This window comes from Typopeltis vanoorti, chromosome 8 (assembly GCF_054136105.1).
Source record: "Typopeltis vanoorti isolate ZY-2024b chromosome 8, IOZ_Tvanoo_1.0, whole genome shotgun sequence".
Lineage (NCBI taxonomy): Eukaryota > Metazoa > Arthropoda > Arachnida > Uropygi > Thelyphonidae > Typopeltis > Typopeltis vanoorti.
Genome location: NC_143556.1, coordinates 92,428,461 through 92,453,974, shown reverse-complemented (window position 1 = coordinate 92,453,974; position 25,514 = coordinate 92,428,461). Strand labels below are relative to the sequence as shown.

Genomic DNA, 25,514 nt, shown 5'->3' with positions numbered 1-25,514 from the left:
CAGCTTTCTTTTTTCTTCGAATTTATTCACACACCTTGCACTCACCACCTCCAGTCCAACATGATGCTCTACAAAAGAAAAACCTCCCACCCGCTTTGCTGCATTCTGACCCTTTCAGAAGTTTGTAGGTCTATCATATTATCCTCTTCCTCTCTCTCTCTCTCCCCTGTTTGCCAGTGTCTACAGTCTACACTAAGGAATCTATCCTTGTAATCTGCATTTCCCAATCCCAATATCACCTGTAACATCATTCTTTAGACTCTCTTTAATATATCTGCATCACCTCAAAAACCAGGAGACCAAATCTGCACAAGATAATCCAGGTGAGCTCATATCAAGGCCTTATAACATGCAAGAATGGCTTCCTTACCCTTACATGTCGATATACATTTCAGCACTGCTATTGTTCTGAGTTATATTTGCAAACCCCCCCCCCCCAACACACACCACTTTTGATACCTGTCATTCAGCCATCCTCTTATCCAAACTAATTGCTTATAATCCAATCCCATATCCTCCAACTTATGCAACAGTCTTTCGTACTGTATCCTGTTAAAAGTTTTTGCAGAGTCCAAAGTATCATGGTATATCCATTCCCATTTTTTCAGGACGCTACATTCATGATTCTTCGGCTCATCATTCATCTCAAAAATTTGGCGTCATTAATAACCAGAGCACACAGATTCTGCTACTCCAAGAATCTTTAAACCAAGAATTGGAAATAATCAAAAATACAGCCATACAAAATGGATACAATCCAAAAACAACTCAAAAAATTTCATCAGTCACGTCCCCCACACATCAACCTAGACAAGAACAAACCTGTAGGATTCATGTACCTTATGTCAAAGGCATGTCCAAATGTATTTCAAAAATTATGAAGAAATATAAATTGACTGCTACCTACAAACCAATCAACCAAATCTACAATTGATTACCTTTTCCTAAAGATAAACTCTCACCTCTGATGCTAACCGGCATGTACAAGGTCCCATGCTCCTGTACATTGTCCTACTATTGGTGAGAGTGATCATAAGGTCTTGACCTGGGAGGTGGCTAAAGGTGTGGAATTTGATTAATACGGGGGTATATGTGGAATTACCGTGCTGGCAACTATGACAAGCTTAGGAGATTGCTTGGATCAGTGCCATGGAATGTAAAACTGCAAGGGTTGGATGTCGATAGAGCATGGGAAGTGGTCAAGGAACATTTAAAGGAGGTTATGTCTGATTATATACCTAGGGTCTGAATAATAAAACAAGTAGGGGTTAAATGGATGAATAACACCATTAAGCTTGAGCTGCAAAAAAAGAAACAACTGTGAAGGGAATTTAAAGAGAAAGGTGACCTGCAGGCACACGAACGGTATAAAGCGCAGGCCAGAAGGGTGACGAGTGTGGTAAAAAAAGCAAAAGCGGATTATGAAAGGAAACTAGCTATGCAAGCTAAAGAGAATCCCAAACAGTTCTTTCAATATGCTGCGAGCAAAAAAAAAACTGTACATGGCAGAATGATTTTAAGGAATGATAATGGTAAGGAGGTCACTGAATCCGTCGATATAGTGGAATTACTGAGCGAGCACTTTGCAAGAGTATATCATCCAGGTGGTGACATTGAAAAAAATGAAGGAACCATTAGTTTATATGGGAACTGTGATGAATGAAGTAGAGGTGAATAGTCTATTACAGAACCTTAATGTGAATACATCTGTGGGATTGGATGGTATTCTGGCATGGGTCTTATGTGAAGTGGCTAAAGAATTATCAGTGCCCTTGACCACGTTGTTTAATCTAAGTCTCGGGTCTGGTTTAGTCCCAAAGGTGTGAAAAGAGGGGGAAATAGTTCCACTGCATAAAAGAGGATCCGAGAATACTGTTGCAAATTACCGACCAATCAGCATATCAGGAGTCGTTGTCAAGGTCTTGGAGAAAGTAGTCAAGGGAAAAATACAGGAATGGATTGATGAAAATGAGATACTGTATGGGGGGGGGGGGGGCGCCAGCATCGCTTTGTGAAGGGTAGATCATGCCTCAGTAACTTGCTCAAGTTTTATAACACAGTGACGGCTGAACTGGATAAGGGAAATGGGTTTACAGTGATACTGCTGGACCTGGCTAAGGCATTTGACAGGATACCGCATGGAATTATAACCAAAGGTTGGGTGATTGGTAGAGCCTCTGCTACTAATGGCTCAGTTAAGTAAGTTTGAGCGCGGCTAGTAGTTCGAAGGGGTCCAATCGTTCGATGCTGTTGGCACACTCTCCCTCGATGAGTCTTTGGACTCCCTGGAGGTGTCAAATAATAATAATAATAATATGGGAATGGATATAGTGTTGGTGAGATGGATAGGTGGGAGGTTGATGGAGAGATATCAGAGAGTAGTTTATTCAGGAGTAGAGTCCAAAAGATGGCCTGTGACTAGTGGTGTGCCACAGGGTTCTGTTCTTGGACCACTGCTGTTTAATTTGTTCATTAACGATATAGGGAAGGATCTAAGAGGAACAGTTCATTTGTTCGCTGATGATACAAAGTTTTGTAGCACAATAGTGAATGCAGAAGATGTCAAAATCTTGCAGGATGACTTGGATAGATTGGAGTTCTGGGGTAAGGAAAATGGATGTCAATTTAATGTGACAAAATGTAAGGTTATGCATTCGGTGGTGAAAAGATTAGCAGCAGTATACCACATTGGTGGAACTGTACTCTAGGAGATTGATGAGGCCAGGGACTTGGGAGTGTTGGTGGATAGGGAGATGAAGTTTAGGAGGGGTGGGAGCACATTGCAGAAGTGGCTAAATCAGCTCATCAACTCACTTGGTTATTGAAAAATACTTTAGCGATCAGAGACAAGCAAGTTATTATACCTCTGTACCGAGCCTTGATAAGACCTCATCTCGACTACTGTGCCCAGATTTGTTGATCACCTAGGTTACTTCTTAATGGCGAGAAGGTGGAGAGGATCCAGAAGCGAGTGGCCAAGATGATAGCAGGTCTATGGAATGAACCTTATGAGAACAGGTTGAAGATTTGTGGGTTGCAGAAAAGGGGAGATATGAGTGAGACATTCAAATTGCTAAAGGGTTTCTATAGGATTAATTCAGAGGATATTTTTGAGATCAGGACTGGTGGTTGTGGGAGAACTAGGGGACACTATGGAAGCTGGGCAAGAGTGTGGTTAGCAAGGGTGTTAGAGCTGGGTTCTTTACTTTTAGAGTGGTAAATGAGTGGAATAAGCTGCCAGAGTCTGTTGTGGGTGCTATGACAGTGAGTGAGTTCAAGGCAAGGTATGATAGATACTGTGAGAATGTCGTATAGTTGTGTGGACAAGATGTTTAGGGCCTCCCTCGATGAGTCTAAGGACTCCCATAATAATAATAATAATATAATCCTAATTAGCAGTCTAATAACACACATTGTTATTTTTACTGAAATAAGAACCAACAGGCTTCACTTCGGCGAAGTAAAATATTCAAAATTAAGTGGATATTGAATACCACATTATTTCTTAGCCGAATAAAAAACTCAAAGATAGGAAATCTAATCTAAGAGTTTCATATCAAATATAGAAAACTATATAAAGTTCGGCGAGACCAAGCGTAAGCTAACACCTGATAGTGCAATGCTGGGCAACTCGTAGTAAAGGTGGTGTAAGCTCCATTCAGTCTTTAGTATTTTCCCATAATGCAAAACACAGCTCCTAGGAGATGTATTATTGTTCTACATTGTGAGAGATGGTCACTACCCAGACTGGTTTCGACCTTTTTTGAGGTCTTGTCAGTGAGTAGGTAGACCTAGATGCAATACTAAAGTTTCAGTAGTCAGAGCTTATTTCTTTACTGTACTATTCGCAAAAGGTGCACAAATACAATTACTGAAATAAGAGCCAACAGGCTTCACTTCGGCAAAGTAAAATATTCAAAATTAAGTGGATATTGAATACCACATTATTTCTTAGCCATATAAGAAACTCAAAGATAGGAAATCTAATTAAGAATTTCATGCTGAAACTATATACTTTATATAGTTTCGGCATGAAATTCATGAAAATAGTTTGAGGTCTAGTGTCGAGGTTAGCTGGTGAAAGGACGTACTGTCGGAGAGCTCATGAAAGATTTGTGATTTTTGTTGATTTATTAATATTTTGTTAGATTTAATTGTGTAATTTTAGTATATTATTGTAGTTTTATTAGTGCGGTTAGTGTACTAAAGTGTTTTATAACATAATCTATGTCGGGAAGTCGCTGCTAGAGGGATTCGTAGTGTGTAGTGTTCGTGAAAGCTCCAGATAACATAAGCGTTATTTTCAGTTATCGTTGATAAATTTACTTTAATATTGCATAGTTTTGTTTGCCTTGCGTATCTTAGTGCATCTGTTTGTATGTTTTTGGTGTTTATAATTTATAATTTGATAAAATACGTTACTAGTAAGTATGGCTCCAGTACGAAGGAAAATGGCGGCCAGTAATGATGGTTCGCCATCTTCTTTCAAGAACGGTAATGTAAAGGAGATGATTCAGTGTACTATCTGCGAAATGCGCTTTGCGGAGTGTGGTCAGAGTGTGGTTAGATGATAATAAAGGAGTGAGTGTGTGTAGAAAATGTAGGGAGAATGAGGAATTGAAGTGTATTTCGGATCGTGAGTGTGATATTTTTGTCAAACTTCAGAATGAAGATAATAGGGATATGACAAGAAACGGCGAGGTTGTACCAGAGAATTGTGAGAGTGTGAATGATAGTATTAATAGTTTTACAGAGAATAAAAAAGATGAGATAGATGCAATGAGTGAGATCGCGTTGTTGAATGGTGCGATACAAAGGGCAAAACAGCAGCTAGAGCATATGAGCATAAGTCGACTGAATGAACCAACCAATAATAAAAAGTATGACAGGAAAAATAGGCGTATGAGTGTGAACATGAACAAAATGAAGGATAGAGTGCTGTATGGAGACTCGTTAGTAGAGGATTTGACAAAATCGTACCAACCTGGTGCGACCATAAAGGATGTAACTGAGTCTATTAGAGAGCAAAAGGAAAGGGTGAAAGAAATGATTGTTGTGGCAGGTACGAATGATTTGAAAGGAGATAAAATGGAAATGATAGAAGACCTGAATGAATTGTTTGAGGTAGCAAAAGAAAAGAGTGAGAGAGTTAGAATGATTAGTCTTTTGCCACGGTATGACAGTGAAATGTTTAAAATGAGGGCCATAATTGCAAATGACTTTATGCGTGGGTTATGTATGACGAGTGGTGTGGAATTTGTGGATGTGTGGAGTGAGTTCGATGGGCGAAAGGATCTATATAAGATGGATGGCTTGCATTTGAATGGTTATGGTGTAAGGAGACTTGAGAAAGTGTTGCTGAATGTAAGAATGAATATAATATGCCCGAGCAAATAAGGACAACAAATCAGAGTGGGATAGTTAATATAAGGCATCAAGGTAGGGTTGGGGCTAATGGGGGGGGGGGGGTCTTAAATTCATGTACACTAATGCTAGGAGTATTAGGAACAAGAAGGAAGAGTTTTTGGCCATGGTTGGCACTTCCAGACCACAGGTTATTGGTATTAGTGAATCATGGCTGACTGTAGATGATATAGCTAGTGGGATTGAATGTGATGGGTAGTGTTTTCAGGAATGACAGGGAAAATAAAATGGGGGGAGAAGTATTGTTGATGATAGCTGATGAGCTACAGCCAAGGAGAATAGAAGTTGAAATGCAGGATAGAGAAAAGAGCACATTTGAGGCCATTTGGTGTGAGATTGTGGCTAGCAGAACTAAATATACAATTGGGTGCTGCTATAGACCAGGTGATGGAAAAGATGGTGGTGACAGTATGCACAAGCAAATAGAAGAAATGAGTGGAAGTGTAATTATTATGGGGGATTTCAACTATGGTCGCATTGATTGGAGTGAGGAGAGGACACATGGGAGGAAGGAATTGGATTTTATGCGGTTATTAAGGGATAACTATCTGCGACAGCATGTAATGGAAAATACTAGGGGTCAGAGAGTGCTTGACCTAGTAATTACATCTGAGGATTTGGCTGTAACAAATATGACCACATTGCCACCAATTGGTGAGAGTGATCATAGGGTCTTGACTTGGGAGGTGGCTAAAGGTGTGGAATTTTCAATTAAGACAGGGTACATGTGGAATTATTGGGCTGGAAAGTATGACAAGCTTAGGAGTTTGATTGGTTCGGTGCCATGGCATGTACAGCTGCAAGGACTAGAAGTTGATAGTGCATGGGAGGCAGTTAAGAAGTGTTTGCATGAAGCAATGGCTGACTGTAAACCTAGAGTCCGAATAATAAACCAAGTAGGCGTTAAATGGATAAATAACACCATTAAGCTTGAGCTGCAAAAAAAGAAACAACTATGGAGGGAATTTAAGGAGAAAGGTGACTGGCAGGCACATGAACGGTATAAAGCGCTGGCCAGAAGGGTAACGAGTGTGGTAAGAAAAGCAAAAAAGGATTACGAAAGAACATTGGCCATGCAGGCTAAAGAGAATCCTAAACAGTTTTTTAGATATGTAGCAAGTAAAAGGAAAAATGTACATGGCAGAATGATTTTAAAGAATGCCAATGGTAGGGAGGTAACTGAATCAGTTGACGTAGTTGAGTTACTGAGTGAGCACTTTGCAAGTATATATCATCCAGGTGGTGACATTGCAGAAACGAATAAACCAGTAGATTATACGGGAATTGTGGTTAATGAAATGGAGGTGAGTAGTCTATTGCATAACCTCAATGTCAATACATCCGTGGGATTGGATGGTATACCAGCTCGTGTCGTACGAGAAGCAGTTAAAGAATTGTCAGTACCCTTGACCATTTTGTTTAATTTGAGTCTCGGTTAGTCCCGAGGGGGTGGAAAGAAGGGAAAATAGTTCCACTGCATAAAGGTGGTTCCAAGACTGCCGTTGTAAATTACCGACCGATTAGCATATCAGGAATCATTGTCAAGGTCTTAGAGAAATTAGTCAAGAAAAGAATACAGGATTGGATAGATGAAAATGGGATATTGTATGGGGGACAATATGGTTTTGTGAAAGGTAGATCATGCCTCAGTAACTTGCTCACGTTTCATAACAAAGTGACGGCTGAACTGGATAGGGGTAATGGGTTTACAGTGATACTACTGGACCTTGCCAAGGCCTTTGACAGGATACCACATGGAACCCTAATCAGTAAACTGGAGCAGATGGGGATAGATATAGAGTTGGTGAGATGGATAGGAGGGTGGTTGAAGGAGAGATACCAGAGAGTGGTTATGCAGGAGTGGAGTCTAAAAGACGGCTTGTGACTAGTGGTGTGCCACAAGGCTCTGTTCTTGGACCACTGCTTTTCAATTTGTTCATCAATGATATAGGAAAGGATTTGAGAGGAAGTGTTCACTTGTTTGCTGATGATGCAAAGTTGGGTAGAGCAATTGTGAGTGCACAGGATGTCAAAATTTTGCAGGATGATTTGGATAGTTTGGAGGACTGGGCTAGGAAAAATGGATGTCAATTTAATGTGGCAAAGTGTAAGGTTATGCACTTTGGGGTGAAAAGAATAGCAGCAGTATACCGCATTGGTGGAACCGTACTCCAGGAGATTGATGAGGCCAGGGATTTGGGAGTGTTGGTGGATAGGGAATTGAAGTTTAGGGGGCACATTGCAAAAGTGACTAAATCAGCTCATCAAATCACTTGGCTACTGAAAAATACTTTAACATGCAGAGACAAACAAGTTGTTGTTCCTCTGTATCGAGCCTTGATAAGACCCCATCTGGACTACTGTGCCCAGTTATGGGCACCAGGGTTTCTTTGTGATGGGGAGGAAGCGGAGAGGATCCAGAGATGAGTGACCAAGATGATAGAAGGTCTGTGGAATGAACCTTATGAGAATAGGTTGAAGATTTGTGGGTTGAAGAGATTGGACGATAGGCGAAGGAGGGGTGATATGATTGAGACATTCAAATTACTGAAGGGTTTCTATAAGATTGATCCAGAAGATATTTTTGAAAATATGAGTGGTGGTGGGAGGACTAGGGGCCATGCATGGAAGCTGGGTAAGATCGTGGTTGATAAGTTAGAGCTAGGTTTTTTACTTGGAGAGTGGTGAAAGAGTGGAATAAGCTTCCAGTCTGTTGTGGGTGCTACGACCGTGAATGAGTTCAAGGCAAGGTATGATACATACTGTGTGAATGTCGAATAGTTGTTCTTGACATGATGTTAGGGCCTCCCTCGATGAGCCTGTCGACTCCTTGGAGTTGCCCGGAACAATAATAATAATAGTTTTCTATATTCGGTATGAAACTCTTAGATTAGATTTCCTATCTTTGAGTTTCTTATTCGGCTAAGAAATAATGTGGTATTCAATATCCACTTAATTTCGAATATTTTACTTCGCTGAAGTGAAGCCTGTTGGCTCTTATTTCAGTAATTGTATTTGTGCACCTTTTGGCGAATCGTACAGTAAAGAAATAAGCTCTGACTACTGAAACTTTAGTATTACATCTAGGTCTACCTACTCACTGATGAGACCTCAAAAAAGGTCAAAACCAGTCTGGGTATTGACCTTCTCTCATAATGTAGAACAATAATACATCTCCTAGGAACTGTGTTTTGCATTATGGGAAAATACTAAAGACAGTGATTGGAGCTTACTCCACCTTTACTACGAGTTTCCCAGCATTGCACTACCAGGTGTTGGCTTACGCTTGGTCTCGCCGAACTTTATATAGTTTTCTGTATTTGACATGAAACTCTTAGATTAGATTTTCTATCTTTGAGTTTCTTATTCGGCTAAAAAATAATGTGGTATTCAATATCCACTTAATTTTGAATACATTATGCTTTAACATATTTGAATACTTGACACTTCTGAACAACAGCCTCCATAGTGCAATTGGAAGAACAACGGTGGTTGCGCTCTTCAATTAGCAAAGGCCTAAGTTCAATTCTAATCATGATGGGAGGAGTCTTTATATGGACTTTTTCAATCGAAGGTGAGTTAGCCGATCTCATACGCAGGTAGCAGGAGTTTTTTCTTCCAGAAACTTGGGTTTTTCATCCTGCATAAAGACAAATTTGCCCATCAAAACTCATGCAATTTACAGACAAAAAATACTAGCTGTGGTGGTGGTGGCAGCGGTGGTTGTGGGCAGTAGATGGCATTGATGTAGGTGATTGGTAGTAGTGGAGACAGAGAATTGTATAGTAGGTCTCCTCCCACAATGAGTCTTCAGACTCCTTGGAGGTGTCACGAATAATAATAATAATAACAAAATTCTTCTCATCACTGATTCTATAAGAATAATAAACATTTTCTCTGTCAGTGTAGTGAGAGGAAAGTTTATCCCCAGCCAAACAGATAACATCAACACAGTTAATAAAATAAATCCTACCTCTAAATATTCTTTACTTGAACAACTGAGAGCTGTTTCATATAAAAATCTGATAATACACATAAGAATGATTTGAATAATGGTCTAGGACTTCCTTAACCTTCATTACACTATCAATCATTATATATTCTTCAGACACATGGGATGACACTATTTATTTATGAGAATAGTGATGACACTATTCTCATAAATAACATCAAATTTGCTAAATTCTCTGAAATAAAGATTTCTAGTGGCTGATGTCCTTTCAATATAGCAGACTATCAGGCCAATGTCTTTATTCGTTATTTAAATCTCAACATTGGATGACCATCTTTCAACTTTGAAAAATTATAAACAGAACACATTATAAAAGAGAATTTTTTCCTTAATCCTTGTAAATATATCCTATCAATTGCCATCTCGATCCTGGAGGTTGGCTATTATGAATCTCCATATATTTCCGTCTTGTGATTTCTCTGCATAGTTCAGGTGCAGCCAGTCATTTGTTGTCAAAATATTAATTAACAATTAAAACTCCCCAAAATTCTGTTTCTTCCTTGTATTCTCTATACCAAACCTCTCTCTCTCTCTCCTTTCCAATGCTAATACTGTTTCCATCTCTACAAGAGTAATCTCATTCCACTACGACATCACACAGTATCAATGAATCAGTGTCCGTGTGGTTAGTCTAGTGGCTCTGCGCTTCGCAACCATATGCCTGGGGAAGGAGTGTCCTAGGTTCGATTCACGTCAATGACGTGAGGAGCTTAAGGATCTTACTCAGCCATAGCCAAGTTAGCTGGTCTTGGGCGTGGACAGCAGGGTTTTTCCGCCAGTTTATCTGGTGTCTTTCATCCCGCAAGCAGGCAAACCAGTCTGAGGATACACACGGATTGCAGTCAGGAATACTGACCCAGCCATAGGTCTGATTCGTCAGCTTATGCCGGTTCCAGAACCCGGATAAAATTTGGGGGGGGGGACTAGATGGTACCGTGAACTCCCGTAAAAAGGGGAACGCAGTATCATCACACGGAATTTATTTATTTATTTAATGAATCAGTAACAGTTCCAGTAGAGGTGGCAGGCATCGCAGTTATCATGTGATGTACAATATCCTCACTGATGTATCATCACAAATATACTATCCACAATTTTTTTTTTTAAATGAAGAACAATGGGATAACGATACTGCACCCTTCAGTTGGAAAAGACCCGAGTGATTCTTATGATAGTGAGAGAAATTTTTACATGGAGGAGGCTTTTTTCCTGGAAATGTAGGTTTGTCATTCTGTATGCAGGCATTCATTATAATAAATTATGAAGACAACCATCGTGAAAGAGTAATAACTTTAATTCTAATATAAATCAAAATAATCACCCAATGTTTCGATCTTTATATCAAAGTTATCATCTGGAGTATACATATACATACAAAGAGACAAGCTAATAATAAAATAAAAATACATCCCAATAATAATATTAGTAAAATACACAGAGAAAGCTCAAGTCATACTAATTTGGTCAACTGTTAACACTACTGGGCAGAGAACAAATGCAATTAAGAGACAAATATTATGAGTGGGTGGTAGAGGGTGGATAGTGGCAGTCTATAGCATGGTGTGGGGGTGTCCTCTCATAAGCCCTTGGAAATCAAAATAATAAGAGCAATTCAATCAAATGTAAGATAGGAGTCATAAGGCTTCCTTGTCAACTAGTCCATAATCCTGCTACCAGGTCTGCCTGGAAATGTACATCACCATTTACAGCATCCAGACCTCCTGATCCTGACAGAAACCCAAATTGTAGCTACGCCAACCATAGTTCAATTTCAATGCTCAAACTACATGCTTTAAGATTCATTTTGTCACAGGAGTAATACCTATGCTTTCATGCAATCCAACAATTCCTGCCAGAGAATGCCAAATTTAAAATCTCCTACTTTTCACCTTCTTCGGCTCAAGGTTGCATTGCTCCATTCAGTAACATTCATCTGCTGTATTTAGTGCTCCCCAAATTCCAAAAACCACCCAGATCTCTTGACCTCCTGCAATCAACTATCCAAATAGTGAAATCATCTTCCTAGGTGGCAATGTCAGATCATGGATCACTGAAGATTCTTTCTTTTAAGGTTACACAGTGATCAGCACTCATATTTGTAAATTTAGGGACACAAAAACACGTGTTGAATCTGTTCAACATGTGTTTTTGTGTCCCTAAATTTACAAATATGAGATCATTGAAGATGATTTCCAAAACTACTACTTTTCCTTTCCATGCTTCTGACCTAGACATATACACTGAACAAGTCACAGAAATTATCCTCAGTGGTATGAAGGCATTCGTTCCCAATTCTTGTTTACTTTCCAAGCTCCAGTTCAACAGAAGATCTATGAAAGCAGTTGAAAAAACTCAGCTTACCACAGATGGTCTGCAACAAGAATCCAAAGCTTTACACTCAACCTATTTGGAGGCATGCAACAAATGTAAAACCACCATCAGCAAATTCAAATTCTGTTCAAATGGAGGCCAAGTCCATTTGCAAGGGAACAGAAGGCAGTAATGTCTCCTGTTTTTCTTTTTTTTAGCAAAAAGACATATTAAATAACTTGGACATTAAAAAAAGTTCTGATTCTGATGGCATCTCTCCAACGGTGTTGAAATGTGCTTCAGAAGTAACAACACTTATCCTCTATTTGTTGTCTCTTCAATCTTCTATACTCAGCCTGGCTCTTATCCCAAGCATGGATAAGAGCCAGGGAACACATGGAAGCAAGCATCCATTCACTCTATTAAAAAGAGAGAGAAAAAGAGTATCATCCAGCACAGAACATATGTCCCATTGACAGGTTTGGAGGAACGTGTTGTCGCCCTTGACATCTCAGGCTTTTGATCATATTTGACATCGAAGCTAGCTTAGCAAACGGTCTACCTGCCACACTCTGCAATAGGATAGCCAATTTTCTGATTGTTCATCACATTATATGGCATACGGAACTTCTGCACTGGTGACAAATCTTCAAGATTTGTCACCAATGCAGAAGTGCCTCGTGGCTCCAATCTATCACCTGCCCTCTTTCTCCTATACATAAATGACCTATTTGCAATCACCACTAATCTTAATCCTAGATTTACAGACAATTCAGACTCCAATCATCCAACTCTTTTAACAACATCCCAAACTTCAAAATCAACTGCAACAAATGCTTTAAACATTGATCCCATATTTGTGTATTATTACCTTCCTTATCCTCAGTAATACACAAATCACCAGCCAAGATCAGATCTCTCTCTCTCTGGACTAACTCCAGTGAATAAGCAATAAGCAAACATCATTCCACCTCCACTTTTTATTGGGCCTATTAAAACAAGAGCAGCAGCTGCCCGGCATCTCTTTTCATTACAACTGAAAACCCGTGAGACCTGCTTTCTCCTGGTCATTTATTCCATCTACCTCTCTGGAACAGCCTTCCTTATGTGTTTCTCAACACCTACAACTGCTATCTCCAAGAAAAATGTCAATAGATTTCTTCTTTCTCGATCCTTACTTGGACCCCACACGTGGCACTGATGTCCCATAGGTGTGTGCAGGATTTTTTTTTAAAAAAGTTAAAGTATATTGTAATAAAATTTATAATTCCTTTGTTTTTCATAATACTGTCATATTTCTCCATTGCCAGTCATATGCTCCTAAACACTTACAAACACACACAGAGGGAGCCACATTCTGTTACATCAATATAGTTCGACCACACATGTAAGATCCTTCGACACCTGCGCATGGCAAAAGAAAGAGAATCCATTCCGATAATAGGGAATGGATTCTCTAACCTTTGTCCAGTTTTTCGTCCCACGAAAAGCCAAATATAAGGATCATAGAAAAAGGATCGTTATCGACACCAGGAGAAGAAAAAGGAGGAAAAGAGGAGAGAAGATAGTCGATCCACGACTTTCGTCCCGTTTGAGTGATGCGACGGAAAGCCCCAGGAGCCGATCGATTACTGTGGGAACAGCAGCGCTCGACCTAATGCATTGCCAGTGGGACAACCTGCATGAGGCTTCGACTGTCAGACCCTCACCCGAGTCTATAACACCGGGAAATTGCACTCCAGTTTCCGGCAGCCATTCGTCGATGAAATGTTGGTGTTCTTGAAATCTCCAAGTAAAAGCCCAAGACCAGATACGGAAGAGAAGTCAGAGAATTCAGTAAAGGAAATGTGAGCATGTGCACTAGACAGAAAGGGAAGTCACGTGAGTTTATTTTCAGTGAAATTTTGTCTATGTTATGAAAGACTGTTTTAGAAGGACTGATAAGTTTATAGAGTATCAATATATAGTATAATGAAAATAGTTTGCCTAAAAAGTTTATATAAAGTGAAGGCTGGAATTTAGATATTATAGTTAACAAGGCATGATAATTCCTATATTGTAAATGGGCTAATAGTTTTCTCTTTAAATTGCTTTATGATTTGCATTATGTTGCTTATGTAAATGTTCTAAAGGAAGTATTTCTTTAAAGTGTTAAACTTAGAGTGGAATAAGAAGCAGTAATTCATTAATGTGTAAATTGTATGAATGTTTCAGTACAAATAAACATGTTTGTTTTATTTACAAAGAGTGCCGCCTGATCTTTTATGCAATGCACTGTTTCCAACTAAACGCAATCCTATGAGTGGGGAGTTTACAAATAGCTATGAATTGAGTTAAGTGTTAGCCACGACTGTAAAATATTATAAAAAGAGCCTTAAGATAGAAAGCAAACTTTACTGGAAGTATTGATATTTCTTATACCACAAAGAGACCACTGGTGGCACATTTGTAATATCAAAAATAAATTTCTAGTGATCTCCGGTACAAGTAAAGAATACAGCAAGTAGGGTAAAGAGAGTAAAGATTAATAAGTGTATAAAAGGAACACAATAAAGTTAATACAGTACATGAAAGGATTCGATCAAGTTAAAAGAGGGATTAAATAAGGTTAATGAAGAATAGCGATATAGAAGTAAATCAAGGTATAGAAGAAAATAGAAAGTTAAATATAGAAGTAAAGTAAAGATAAAGAAATTAAATAATAAGTATACAAATAGACAGATTATATAATGGTACAATAAGTCGCAGATTACAACATGATCCCATCAATACACAGATCAGAACACTTCACAGGCTTCTTGAAAAGATCTCTTGGCCTGTGGAAGTCACCAATAAACTAAAACCATTTAACTCTAGATCCTCCTCCAGATATATGGCCTACCAAAAATCCATAAACAAAATGTGCCATTACATCCCACTGTGAATGATGTCAATTCTCTCACATACAAATTAGCCAAAGATTTAGCCAAAGTGCTCTCACAATAAACTAGCAACACATAAAAAGCTCAGCCTACTTTAAAGCCAATATAGAAAACCCTCACACTCTAACACAATGATATAATGATCAGTTTTGATGTGTCTCTATTCCTGAATGTCTCATTCAAAGACACCCTAAATCTTATCTGAGTCTAAATCTATATTTTCTCCCAATGTGTTCTCCATTTGACCACATGGCCTGTATACTGTCAACATTTTCTTAACACATCTAAACAATCAACATCCCAAGATCCAATTTATCTTAGAAAAGGAAAACAAAACCAAAATATAGGAAGTATTAATTAAAGTTACTTTATTAATATTTAGTATATTTTGAAATTTTCGAGGCCTGTATAGCTCAGTGGAAGTGTTGCTTGCATCCTTTGCACTTGGGCACATGAAGTTAGACTTATAGTTTGAGTCTAGTAGCTGAATGGAGGAACTTTTTCTAAGCCTTTCTTTGACCGGTTCGTGAGTTAGTCGATCAAGAGTGCTACCAAGAGATGGCAGCGCTTGTTTGCCGGTCTCTTTGTCGGTGGCTGCGTATAATTAGTGATAGACATGGGCTAGCTATCTCTGATGGGCTACCGTGGAGACTGAACTGCCCACTCAGTCTCCAAAAGCTAGATAGGATTTAAAGGCCTTGCCTACTTACTCCCTATACAGGAATAAAAAGGTGTTAGCTTATGTTTTTATTTATTTTTTGTTGTAATTTCCTGAAAAATAAGTCACGAATAGTCATGTATAAGCCTTTCAACCAGAATGCAAGGCATATCAGAAATAAGAATAATTAGTTTATGACACTAATATAACTCGCATAAGCAAAACTTGGTTACAAGGTGACAAGGATGGGGGAAACAAATTGTACAATGATGTTGGCTAGCTGGGCCATAGGAAATCCAAGATAAGTTCTGCTATGTGATAGGCTAGAGGAGGAATAATTAGAAGGGTGATAGCAAAGTGACCACTAAGGAGAATATTTAATGAATATTTTGTCCAGAAGGGAAAAGAGTGCTACTATAGCACAAAGACAGATGCTTCCAATTATAGATAAGTCTGCAGTTGTGGGAGATTAAAGTATTGGAGAAGTTAGTTAGGAATAGAAATGGAACTGGATTAATGGAAAGCATTCTCTATGAATTTTCACCATAGAGCTCAGTCAATATAGACAAAGCCCTTTGGTCAGAAACTTGGGTTGTATTCCCATCCATGAACATGGTCTCTGAGATAAAGGTCTCTCTTGACTAAATGTGAGTTAGCCAGTCTCATATGGAGGTAGAGGGTTTCCCCTCCTGGAAACTCGGGTTTTTCATCCCTCAGAACAGGCAAACTAGCCAGAAGAACACATGCAATTGATAGACAAAAAACATACATTATTACCAATAGCTTTATGCTGATTTCATAAGATGGTTCCATACTATCCGTATGGACTGACAGCTACTGTATCATCATACACTAATTAATTGTAATGGACAATTCTCATTTTAACAATCTGCATGTTTTTTTTTTTTTGATAAAGTAACAAATGGTTACTTTATGGGGGGGGGGGGTGTAGAAACTTGTATAGTAACATTTTTGGACTATGCAATGGCATCTTACTGAATGGCAAGTTGACTTATAAGATAAGCAAGATGACAGATTAATCACATGGACAGAAATTGATAATGACATTATCAATTTCTGTATGTTCCAGAAAAGAAAAGTAATTACTGGTGTGCCATAGGGTTTGTGTGAAGTTACAAGGTGTTTCGTTGTTTGCTAATATGAAATCCCAGTGTGTGATTAAATATTTTTACCTTGGATAGATTATTGGAATTGTTTTATATTGGTCTTTAAAGTTGTGTAACATACACTAACTACAAAAAATTGACGGTTTTGGTACAACTTGAAAAGGATATTCTTTCCATACACTAACTACATACAACTTTAAAGACCAATAGCAAACTTGTCCAAACAGAGGCTGTGCCTTCTGGTCCCACACAAAAAACCACTGGACGTAACTTTTACTCACCTGCACTTCCAACCTCTCCCATCCAGATGGCACCACTTTTACAGCACGCTTTACCTCTAACTCCTGCCTAGATGAAGGCAAATCATCTCCTTCCATGCCAGCAATTGAGCACCATATACCTCCTGTGGTCTTTTGGAAAAAATACAAGAATATTATAATAAATTTAGTTTAATCCTTTATCCAAGTGTGTGCAAACAAAGTTTGTGCCTGAAAGTATCTTCAGGACTGGGTTAAAGTGGTTCAACACCGGGCGACTCCTTGCAAAGGTGGAGCAAGCTACCAACACTCCTATCTCAGTATCTCCCATAATGCAAAACACATCTCCTTGCGGATATGTATAATGTTATGCATTAAGGGAAAGGCCACTACTCAGACTAGTTTCGACCTTTATTGAGGTCTCCTCAGTGGGAGCCAGGCCCTTCCCTTAATGCATAACATTATACATATCTGCAAGGAGATGTGTTTTGAATTATGGGAGATACTGAGATAGGAGTGTTGGTAGCTTGCTCCACCTTTGCAAGGAGTCGCCTGGTGTTGTACCACTTTACCCCAGTCCTGAAGATACTTTCAGGCACAAACTTTGTTTGCACACACTTAGATAAAGGATTAAACTAAATTTATTATAGTCTGACCAAGTGAAAAATAAACTTTCGACAAGAATATTAGACAACTTGAAAACTACAAAATCATGCAGTCCAGGTGGCATCTCTCCTCTTATACTCAAACAGGCGATTGACAAAGGCCTGATATTCCTAACACTTGTCCTCTATTGTCTCTTCAATCTTCTATACTCAGCTGGCTCCTATCCATCTCGTAGAAACAAGTATATATATCCAATCCATTCCAAAAAAGGGAGACAAAATCCCACTCTCCAACTACTGACCAACAGCCATCACCTCAATCCTCTACAAAATAATGGAGAAAGTTATCAATAATTAATTTCTTCAAAACCTATCAGTCATCACCGTATGAATTCCACTGATCGAGATCCACGGCTGATCTCTTAGCTTACTTCACCCAGCACTAGACGTGTCACAGAAAGGTTCAGAGAAATGTGCTGTCACCCTTGACATTTCCACGGTTTATGATAATATTTGCCATCAAGACCTGCTTTGCAAGCTGCTTTCTTTCAGTCTACTTGCCATTCTCCTGTAACTGGACAGCATCCTCTCTTCAAGCTCTGCCACCAATGTGTTTCCCAACAACTTGTGGAGTATCACTGGTATAGTGATACTCCACTTTATGATGCTTCGTTTTACACAATCTATTCACGTGATGATTTTCAATTATAACTGCTGCTCACTACATCTCTCTCAGTTTTAGTGTTTCGCTGTGAATAATAAACTGCTATTTTATTGTTGTTGTTAACGACAGATAAAAATCAAAGTAAAAGTACTGGTTTCATAAGCTGTTGCTCCAGTGGAAAGAAGACATGTAAACCTATAAAATTACAATCTATTATTAAAATTATTAAATTTAGTGACAATGGTGTATCGAACACTGAGGGAGGTTGCAAGCTAACCTCACTCGTGTTTCTGTTGTTAAAAATAAAGATGAAGTTCTAAGTGAAGTGAAAAGTGTTACACTAGTTAATACCACAGCTATCTGTGAATGTGACAATCTTATTGCTTAAACGGAAAAAAATTTTAATGGTTTAGACCAAGGGTCTCCAAACTACAACCTGCAGGTCAGATGCTGCCTGCGATATGATTTTATCCGGCCTGCCAATTGGACTAATTTTTCAATAAGAATCCATCAAAAAAAAAACAAAAAAAAACACGGGGTATTGATAGATTTCAAATGCATTAATTAAAATTTTGTTCAAAATATATTCCTGAATAGCAAAAAGTAACCGTAATCCAAGTTACGATCTTTCTCACTGTAAAAGGTTGGTTAAAATGGACTAACAAAGAAAAAAAATTTAAAACAATTCAAATCGAAATAAGTTACATCCGAATAAACTTTATCAACAAAAAAAATTTATGTCGCACGAAATAAGAATACTTAAAAAAGTCGGTAAAAAAACGGTTAAAATGAACTAACGAGCAAAAAACAAAATTTACTGATCTGTATTCATTGACAAAAAACTCGAAGTTATAAAAAATTAGAAAAAAGTTACATGTAAATTGTCGGTGTATGGTTGAAAAACTAACGACTAGCAAAAATTTAAACAAATTATTTCCCGAACAGAAAAAAATGAATTTGGCTTCTTTTTTTATTTAAAAAAAAAAAGTATCAGTTCGCACGTAGAAATTGTCGTGATAAGATTTTTTTTGGTAATTTTTACAATTTTTTTTTTTAAATAAATAAAAAAAATAAAATTTTTAAATTAAAAAATAAAATTTTTCTTCTTTTTTTGGATATTTTGTGTAAGTTATTAACCGAAATATCCAAATTTTTTCTGTGCAACTTATTCTAAATTTTTCATTTGCATATTTTACGTAAATAAATGCTTTATTTATATCATTTATGCATATATATCACTGCTTAAAAACATTATTAAATCATAGCATGCATCTATAAGTGAAAAAAAAGTGATTCACTATACAAGAATAGTCTGGAACCTAACATGTCTTATGACTGATGTATGCCTGTATAAGGAAAACTAAGGCCATACTGCACCATGGTTATGATAATGCTGACAACAAGACAAAAGGAGATGACTATGATGGATTGCTCAAAGCACACGTGACTTGTGCACAAATCTGGTCACCTGGTTTCCACTGATGAGAGAGCTCTGAATAGAAACCAGAATTGAGTGACTAAGGCAATATCAGGAACTATAATGGAGAGGTTGCTGCAATGTAAATTGCAGAGTTTAGTGAATATGCAGAAATTAGGTGATATTATAGATGTTCACATGAATGTACAGAATTCATATATAAAGGATTATATGCTGGGCTGCTAAAGGTCTGGTGATGTGCAATATATAGCCTCTTCTAGCCAATCATTGGGTTCTGGTGAACCCAATGATTGGCTAGAAGATAGTCGAGTAATCGATAGCCTGCTAAGTAAATCACTTAGCAGGCTATCGATAGATAGTCGATAGCCTGCTAAGTAAAGCAGCTTAGCAGGCTAGTCACTAGAAAGCATAAGCTTTCTAGTGACTAGCCTGCTAAGCTGCTTTACTGCTATAAGAAGGGTATAGCAATAAAGCAGCTTAGCAGGCTAGTTACTACAAAGCATAAGAGAATGAAAATAATAATGAATCAAAGAGACTTCCTGACCAAATAGTAACTAATGATTCTGGAGTTACATATGCTGCCAGAATTTGCCTGAAGGGAGTTCGAATCTAGTTAGATGTATGGAGTATTGTCAAGACCACATACTGAGAGGAGACTGGATTCCCTCCATGTAGGTTGTGCTCATTCCCACTCTAATTCTACCTTCCCTATTAACAATGGAAGATGTTGAGAGTTTATTTTTCACTTGGTTAGACTATAATAAGTTTAGTTTAATCCTTTATCCAAGTGTGAGCAAACAAAGTTTGCGCCTGAAAGTATCTTTAGGACTGGGGTAAGGTAGTGCAACACCTGGCAACTCGTTGCAAAGGTGGAGAAAGCTCTCATCACTCCTATCTCAGTATCTCCCATAATGCAAAGCACATCTCCTTGCGGATATGTGTAATGCTATGCATTACAGCAAGGGCTACTACCCACGAGTTGCCTGGTGTTGCACTACCTTACCCTAGTCCTGAAGATACTTTCAGGTGCAAACTTTGTTTGCTCACACTTGGATAAAGGATTAAACTAAACTTATTATAACAATGGAAGATTGATCAAATACAGTTTACTGCATATCATAATAAAACTGAAAAAGAATATTCTTCTTATTTCTTCCCTCTTCTTTTACCTTGCGGTATCGAGGATTTTTCTACACTTAATGGCTAATGTATCAAGGATGAGGTGGTTGGCCCTATGCCTCCAGATGTGACCTATGTCTGTAGATGTGCATGTTCACGAGCCAGTTTGCCTGTTCTGGGGGGACAAAAAACCAGAGTTTCCAGGTGAAAAAAAACCCCTACCTCTGTATGAGATCAGCTAACTCACCTTTAGTCTAAAGAGACCAGATAGAGGTTCCTCACATCCCTGACGGGAATTGAACCCAGGTCTTTCCAACCAAAAGGCTTCATCTATACTGAGTGAGTTACAGAGAAGGAAAAAAAAAAAAAAAAACTCTCTATAACACTTCCTTCAATCACAAAGATGGTACATGTGCATTAAATCTGAAATCCCATGTCAGAGAATACTTTAGGTATTCTCTGACATGGGAATGCCAAAAGACATACCCTGCTCTAGACTCTATTTGATCTATTGCGATTCAAAATTTCCTTACTGCACTTTGTTGTACAGCTGGGAAAAAAAAAAATTAAAAATTGATATCTAGTGATGGTACTATCTTCCAAATGATAAAGCAGACACCCTCCTCCTCCCTGCAATATAGCCAAACTGCATTTTATTTCTTCTGGCCAAAAGAATAAGCACCTCTATAGTACAGGTTGAAAGAACGAACAGGATATGTACTGTACTCTCTTCTCCTCTCCCTCTTTCTTTTTTTCTCCCCTACTCAAAAGCAGTGTAAATCTATAGTACATTAGTACTATGAGTGGGATAAGGATATTTTTATTATTTTATTAATTTTATAATATATATTTTTGTATTTTTTTTCTTTTTACACAATCCAGATACCCTGCTCTAGAGACAAAACATGCAACTTTTTCAAATAACTTCAGACATCCACATATACAGGACAGTGGTCTCACACTAGGAAATTCATCTCTCACTCTAAAGACAATCACATATGTGACCATGATGGAATTCAAATCTACAGCCTGTTGGTTGCAGAACAGATATACTAACCATGCCTACCAAGCTGGCAAATGGAAGAAACTAGATTTCTGCCATGAAGAGGTTGAAGGCACATTAGCCAAACTTATACAGATGTAGTAGGGTTTCTCTTGAGGAAGCTCAAGTAATGCAGCAAGAACACACAATCAAACAAAAATGGGTGATAGATGGTATGATGAAGCTGGTGGATCGTGCACTATTGATGACCTGTGTAGTGTAGATAGTGGATCATTTACTTGTATCCTTAGATCCCATAATAATAATGACTTTACTCTTGGCAACATTAAAAAATGATATCCATTGAATCTGCTAATTCAAATCAATCTTGAAATGGCATATTATAATTCTCTGCTATTATTCTTCATAAGTATTCAACCACAAACATAATATATGCCTTCAAACTTTAAACTACATCAACATATAAAGGAAACAATATATGCCTTCAAACTTTGGACTATATCAACATATAAAGGAAACAATATGTGGTCCTAGAAGAAAACTTTGTATAACATTTCTTGTCAACTCCCTCCTTTGAGACTACACACACACACACACCTACATGCACAGCTTGCAGAAACACAAAATACTCATTAAATTTTTCCATTATATCTGATGCTGTCAACCTAGCACCATCTCCAGCAATTAGAATCATTCTTCCATGCTCAGCCTTGCACTGTTATGCAAGCTCCCATTCATATTCCACTTTCTTCCCTACTATATATCTCACTTATCTTGTCTAAAATTAATATTTCTTGTGCAACTGTTGACTATTGCTCTGTTGATAAGTCCTCCCATCACCTACCTCTACAAAATTCCTGGCTAATCTCACTCTTCATCCAGTTTTCTGCTCTGTTGTTCCTTTTACTCTGGGAATAGAGTCTAACAGAACTATTTCATATGGCTTGGATTTAACTCCCAGAGAGAATGCTAATCTCCTTCCTATCTAGTTCCTTATGCCATGATATGTCCCCATACTCTGCTATTCCTTTAACTCTAGGAATAGTCCAACATGCCTCAAATGGTTTGAATTAGTTCCTTTCAATTCATATCCTTTCTTTTAGTGTTACACGGTGATCAACATTCATTTTAGAAATTATGGACTTTACAACCGTATTATAAATAACTATTTTAATTTCCTGACGTTTAGACCTTCATATGAAGGTCATCATCTAGAGCAGGGTTTCTCAAACTTTTTCTACGACGGAACACTTCACAAATCCTGAAATGTTCATGGAACACCTTGGTTATTTTGTAATGTATTAATTAATAATTAATTGGTAATTTAGCTAATTTTATTGTTAATTAACAATCGTTAATTAATTATTAATGATTGGTAATTATTAATTAATAATTAATTAAACATCAATTAATCATCATTAAATTAATTTGTGCTGATTTTCATTGACATATCCCATTCTGATCACCAAAAATTTATAATATTATAAGTACTTACGAGTGAATGCAGACTTTTTCTCCTGTGTGCTGGTTTGTAGGTTAGGTAAATATAAATAAAATAAATTAGTAAATCTAAGCATTAAGAAAAAACAATCATTTATTGTCAAATGTTAATTAGTAAAAACAAAACACTTAAAAATAGTAAAATATACAGGGTGTTCGGGATAAATTTGACATATTTATAATTAATTATATTTTTCCGTAAGTTACATGTATTAACACACACTTCTCTTCATTTAAAAGGTTGGACCCTTCTTCATTCATATACAAGATGTCAGAAAGGATGGATAGCTGGAACCCACCTGAATCATGGAAGAGAATAACTTGTATCATGATGATTCGTGCCGGCCATCAAAATAAGGATATTTCGACTGCTGCCCAATGCTCCCTGAATACAGTAAAAACAATCAGGCATGAACTAGAGACTTGCAATGGTGACTACGAGGATGTAGCAAGAAGAAAGATCCCTAGCAAACGATCTGATTGCGTTCGTACAGCAGAATTCCTCGCAAATCTGCAGGAACAGGTGTTGAAGAACCCTGGCATTGGAATTCGGGCTTTGTCACGTGAAATGAATGTTGCAGCCTCTACTATGAAGCTTGCACTCAATGAAGACCTCCGCTACTACTCATACAAGCGCCGCAAAGGTCAGCTGCTTACAGAAAAGGCCCGTGAAAAACGTTTGATAAACGCGAAGAAACTTCTAAGCAGAGTGAAACATCCTGCGGAACCACAAACAATCTGGTTCTTTTCCGATGAGAAAAACTTTTGCCAGGATCAAAAACACAACACGCAGAATAACAGATGGCTTGCATACAGTACAAAGGACATTCCTCATGTAATGCAGACTAAATTTCCCCAAACTGTGATGGTTTTCGGATGTGTATTCTCTGAAGGCAATGTGATGCCTCCGCATTTTTTCCAAGAGGGCCTCAGGTTGACTTCAGATGGCTACGTGGAGTTGCTAAACACTGTAGTCAAGCCCTGGATAACAAGGGTAGCCAATGGTAGGCCGTATGTATGGCAGCAGGATTCGGCCCCTTGCCACACCTCTGTGAAAAGTCAAAAATGGTTGTCTGAAAATTTCTACGACTTCACCAGTCCAAATGTTTGGCCTCCAAACTCCCCAGACCTTAACCCCATGGATTATTTTGTATGGGGCGCAGTTGAAAAAGACACCAATCGCACTTCCAGTAATACAAAAGCCCAGTTAATGGATAAAATTAAAACAGTTTTTGCGGCCCTTCCCAGGGAGACTGTAGCATCAGCTTGTTCGAGGTTCCGAAGCAGGATTGAAGCTGTGATCGATGCTAATGGTGGTTATTTTGAGTAAATCTTGTTGATAGTATTGTAATTAACTCTGCCTGTAATGTTTTTTGTCAATTCATTAAATTTAATAGATACAAAGAAGATTTTCTTTTTCCTTACGAAACTGTCAAATTTATCCCGAACACCCTCATCATCATCATCATCATCAAATTCCTGCCATGTACCCTCAAGGGGTGTACAGGATATGACAGTACTACATGAAAAAATTACATCATTACTAACTTCCTATCTACAATTTTCCTCCAAATCAGTCTGTTACTTGTCAAGACTCCAACATTATCAGATCTTATATGTCTATCGTCTAAGGCACTTTGTACCGTATCAATCCATCTATATCTTGGTCTTCCTCTGGGTCGTTTTCCTGCCAACCTGGCAGAGAACACTTGTTTTGCTAATCTTTCCTCTCCCATTCTATACTCTACTATTTAGATCCCCAACAAGGACCAACTTTTCCTTTTTCATTGTGTCAGTTGCTTTTTCTAAAGCCTCAAAAAATTCCTCCACTTCTACCTTAGTAGAACCTTCTGTGGGACCATAGGCACAAATAAGTCTCATTGTCCAGTTCCCCATTCTCATATTTGCCCACATTACTCTACTTGAGACTGACTGCCATTCAAGAAGATTAGCCTCGTATTTTGTGTTGAATACTATGGCTACTCCTTCTTTTCCTTGATTGTTATTGCCTGAATATAACATTTTGTATTTATTGCTCAGAAAGATCTCACCAGTTTTGGTCTTTTTTGTTTCAGTCACCCCTATTATGTCGATCTGGTACTTATCTAATTCCTCAGCTAGCTCCATTTCTTTGCCATTCAGGCTTCTTACGTTGATAGTACCGATCTTTAACTCTGGTGATGTTGAGTTGGGGTTTGTTTTCAGATTTGTTCCAGTAGCTGACTTTTCGCTGTTCGCCCTGGTTCCCTGGCGAAAACAACGGGGGCCTTGTTTAACCGGGCGACGCCCCAGCCGGCATGAAATTTTGTCATGTTGTACCATCATTTTTTATTTTGGTTTAACCAATAAGAATACAATTTGGTCGGCTAAATCCCAAATTGCCAGCCCATCCTCGTTCGTTCAGTATCAAAGTAGATACCCAACAGGGTGCACCACGAGAAGGTGAGGATTGGACATTAGGTCAGAAGCCCTGGTC

At 38.1% G+C, this 25,514-nt stretch overlaps 1 protein-coding gene across 5 annotated transcripts in view; it reads right to left on the bottom strand.

The window, feature by feature from the left end:
- The window catches only part of LOC150104193 (ras-related protein Rab-9A-like), a 240,211-nt gene that overhangs the window by 8,775 nt on the left and 205,922 nt on the right, over positions 1–25,514 (bottom strand). The window contains exon 1 of one of the 5 annotated variants that reach the window (XM_090397303.1): positions 23,034–23,049. The exons of 3 other annotated variants lie outside the window; for them this stretch is intronic. The gene's annotated coding sequence lies outside the window, so the exon portion shown is untranslated. Of the gene's footprint in view, positions 1–16,733; positions 16,854–23,033; positions 23,050–25,514 lie in introns of those variants that run through there. One more of the 5 variants, XM_090397302.1, reaches the window with a different exon arrangement.